The sequence below is a fragment of the Zea mays genome, chromosome 7 (genome assembly GCF_902167145.1).
Source record: "Zea mays cultivar B73 chromosome 7, Zm-B73-REFERENCE-NAM-5.0, whole genome shotgun sequence".
Lineage (NCBI taxonomy): Eukaryota > Viridiplantae > Streptophyta > Magnoliopsida > Poales > Poaceae > Zea > Zea mays.
In genome coordinates this window covers 143,121,780-143,126,265 of record NC_050102.1, presented here as the reverse complement: position 1 = coordinate 143,126,265, position 4,486 = coordinate 143,121,780, and positions in this window count along the sequence as shown.

Below are 4,486 nucleotides of genomic sequence, written 5' to 3'. Positions count from 1 at the left end.
TCCCTCTCAAAGACAGTATCAAGGGATGGCGCTTGGAGTGGTTCATAGTTGAGAATTACGGGAATTCTCTCCCCTCCCGGTCGGGAAGACAGCCGGATGTTCGCACCCCAAGCTGGACCGAGTCTCCCACAGATCAGGAGGTAGCTGAGGCAGGTGCGTTGTTAGCTGAGGTTGGATTGCTGAAAGAGAGGGGTCTGACTGCTGAAGCTGTGGTTGCTGATTTTGTCTTCAAGAATATTCAGCCATTGAAAGACAGGGCATACCCAGCTTATCTGTATCGAGGGCTAGCCGACTCAACTCGGGTTACCAACAGAAGAATTCCATCTGCCGACTTGGTGAGCCGACTTGAGATGATCCTTAGGGGCAAAGTGTCAAATGTTGGTGCTCCAGTGGCATACTCGGCCTGGAACCTACCTCCTCCCAAAGCCTTTACCCTTTTTGTGTCGAATCCGCCTGTCACTGATGGCAGTTTGGGCCTTAGAGTGCGACCCTCTGCTGAAGAAGTTAGTGCCTTGGTTGCCTCGCTTGGGGAGATTCCTGATGATGAACGGCAGGTCCATTTTGAGGTGCCCCTGAACCCTAGTGATGCAGAGATAAGCGCTATGCTTGATTTGCTGGCTGAGGATTCTTCCGACGCTGCTCCCGCTAGGGCGTTGGTAGTGGCACCCCTCCCAGAGGCTGATACAACTTTGGATACTCAGAAGCCTGTCAGTACTCGCCCGAGGCGCCCCTGCCGAGCAAGTCAACCTGATCCTTCTGCTGATGAGCAGAAAAAGAAAAAGAGACGCCTTCGGCGAGTATCCAGTTTGGATCGGGATGTTGGTACCTCGGTTCCTGCTGCTGAAGAAATGCCTGTGACTGAATTTGCTGATGTTGATCCCAATGGGTGTACCCAATCCGCTGTTGATCCCAATGTGGGTGCTCCTTCTGTTGCTGATCCCAATGGGTGTGCTGCTTGTGTTGCCAATGTGGACGATGAGGAGAAGGAAGATGAAGTTCCTTTGACTCGGAAAAATAGTCGACAGTTCATCGTCAGCGGTGAAAGTAGTGGAGTTCCCTCTCCTTCTTTGTCTGCTCTCATTGGCCTGCAAGAACTGTCCCTGGCCAATTTTGATCAGGCTCTTGAGGATATGGTTCCAGAGGATTTGTTATCGGAGCCAGTGGATGATGGTGTGACGGAAGTTTGTGTTGATGTGCCAGATGCTGGGTTGAGGTCATCCCGTGCCTCGTCGACCTTGGAGTGCGATCTCGAGGGTCGGGAGACTGAATTGGATCGTTCTGGTCCCATGGAAGTAGCTGAGGGCCCATCAGCCTTAGAGGTGGCTACCGCAGAGAACCTGGACCCCCAGGGTGGTGTTGACACATGCCCAGCCCCCGAGGATGTTGCCGGGGATGACTTGGTTCGGGTGGGAAGTGTAAGCCACTGCCCAGCCCCCGAGGGTGCTGCCGGGGATGATCCGGCTCAAGTGGGCAGTGCAGACTATGACCCAGCCCCCGAGGGTGCCCGAGCGGGGTCTCCCTCCTGTACTTCCATGGACGTTCATGCGGGATCGCCTTCTCACTCTGGCTGTATGGTGGTAGCTCAAACCTTGGACCAGGAGGTCGCTTTAGAGGGCAACGTCCCCGCTGACCGAGTGTTGGGCTCTGTTGATGGCGCCAAGTTGATTCCTGCTGATTCGTTGCAAGCTGCTTCGGGTAGTGGCCTTACGCCCGGTTATCAATTGATCTCTCCTGATTTGGGGATCCCTTCGTTCTTTTCCAACCTCCAGGTACTGTGATGTATTTTAGCTTGGTTTTTACATTGCACATGCTGCTGTCATTACGCTTATCTGTTCTCCTCATCAGGCTTTGGTGGACGGAATGGCTAGCCAGCTGAGGTTACAGGGTGCTTCTATCCCAGGAGTAGCTTCGTCGCTGGCATGTTGGAATCCAGTGTCACTTCAGCATCGTGTCTCTGAATTGGAGGCGACCAATGCTGGTTAGTGCTTTTCTTGCTTCTCTTTGTCTTCACTGTAGACTGCTTTACATTCTGACCCCTCCTTGTTTGATTGTCTTTTGCTAGGTATGACTCGGCAGATTTCCACTCTTGAGGAAAAACATTCCCGAGATCAGGCTGAATTGGCCCAGCGGTGCGCTGACTTCGAGGAAAAGTACTCTCAAAGTCAGACCGAACTAACTTAGGTCTCTGCTGCCTTAGATGATGCCAATGCACTGAGTTCTTCTCTTCACGCTCAGCTCAATTCTGAAAAGGTGATTCATGAAGCTGTGCTTTTCCTTGTTGTGCTCTTATTACTTGCTTGGTTTTTGAGGTAGTTGTCTTTTGTTTGCAGGAAGAAAAACGTATCCTTGCTGCTTCTCGTGACAGTCTTGACAGATTGTACCGTGATTCTAGCAACTCGTTGACTATCCTGGAGAGGAGTCATCGCTTCACCATGGAAGAGTTGGACAACCAACGCTGTAAGCTGCAGGAATCCGCAAATGAAGTGACCCAGCTCAAGCAGTTGATATCAGCGAAGGACACTACTATCAAAGAACTCCGAGCTTCCAAGAAATCCATCGCTCAAGAGTTAGAAACTGCTCGGTTGGCTGCCAAGGTCGCCGAAGAAACTTCTGTTACTCTCAGAGCCCAGTGCGATAGAGCCATGGACAAGGCTATTCGGGCGGGGCGAATCTTGATGAGGAGACCCGGCGTGGTTGTTCCCGAAGATATAAGGGCTGATGTGAGTGCTGCCCCTGATTCTTCGAGTCGTCCTTCCTCATCGATTGCTCCTAAGAAAAATATCACAAAATAGAGAAACATTTTGCGTGCTTTGAGCGCGCGGTTAGCATGGTCAGACATTTGTTAGAGGACGTCATTTCAGTACTTAAACGACATTGTTGTTCTCATATTGTTTCAGAATTCATCAGCTCATAAATTTGCAGTAGCAAAACGATGCGCGATGGTTTTGAAATTTGTTTGCGGGATATAGAAGTCATCCTTATATGCGTAATTATCATCACATCAGATCGCCTTAAGTCGCTGCTGACTTAAGTCGATCGCTTTTGTTAATAGGGCGTAGTGGTCACCCTGAACTGCGTAGGCGTGAGCATGTTGCACCGCCTTAAGTCGTTGCTGACTTAAGCCGATTGCTCCGTTAGCAGGGCATAGTGGTCACCCCGAGTTAAGTAAGCGTGAGCATGTTGCACCGCCTTAAGTCGTTGCCGACTTAAGCCGATTGCTTCGTTAGCAGGGCATAGTGGTCACCCCGAGTTAAGTAAGCGTGAGCATGTTGCACCGCCTTAAGTCGTTGCCGACTTAAGCCGATTGCTCCGTTAGCAGGGCATAGTGGTCACCCCAAGTTAAGTAAGCGTGAGCATGTTGCACCGCCTTAAGTCATTACCGACTTAAGCCGATTGCTCTGTTAGCAGGGCATAGTGGTCACCCTGAGTTAAGTAAGCGTGAGCATGTTGCACCGCCTTAAGTCGTTGCCGACTTAAGCCGATTGCTCCGTTAGCAGGGCATAGTGGTCACCCCGAGTTAAGTAAGCGTGAGCATGTTGCACCGCCTTAAGTCGTTGCCGACTTAAGCCGATTGCTCCGTTAGCAGGGCATAGTGGTCACCCCGAGTTAAGTAAGCGCGCCAGCTGTCGGTGTTTTGGGTCCGACCGCACACCCGGGTTGTACCGCCAGTTGAGGCTATTGCCGACTCAGTTCTGGTGGCCTGGCTCCGAGCTGGGATGCCATGATCCCTGTCGTACTCCTCCCAGCGGCGGATCTCGTTCTCATGCCGCCGTTCACGTGAAGCGTTGATGGAGCTTCGCGCGTCTCGGCGACTGTTGATGGCGTGTCGTAGATCGTTCGGCGGGTGAGCGAGTGGTAGAAGATGGTTGGCCGCCTGGGTGAACAGTCGTCGGTAGCCCTCGGCGTCGGGAGTCCGAGGGAGTCCATCAGCTATCCGAGCTAGTACTCCTCCGACTTCGCTCGGCGTGTTCATGGCTCGGGCGAAGTCGGGGTTCAGGTTGCGCCCGAAGAATGGATTCTCCCGGCGTTGCCTCGCGTCTTGCTCGGCTTGTTCCTGAGCCCGGCGGCGATCATGTCGTCGGGAGTTCCTTCGTTCTCTCAAGACGCGTTCCTCCAGAGTTTCTCCTATCTCCGAGACCTCGTCTCACGAGACAGGCTGCTCCGGATCCCGTTCTCCGGCCGCGTGATGTCGTCGAATGTTCCTGCGCCGGTTCCTCCGTCGGCGGGATTCTCGTTGAGGCGGTTCCTCTCCGGGTGCAGTTGGCTCGTCGTCGGAGATGATGGGCGACTCCACTCTCCCGATGAAGAGGACGTCGGGGTAGAATGGTGCTGTTGTCATGGCGACCTTCTTTCCGTTCTCCTTTGAGGGCGGAGGAACGGAAAGAACAACTTGCTTCCCCTTGGTCTCCTTCTTCCTCGCGATCTGTGTCCATTCTTTTGTCGGGGAAGTAGACAGTGGAACTCTCCGGGTCAGCGGGTCCTCGAC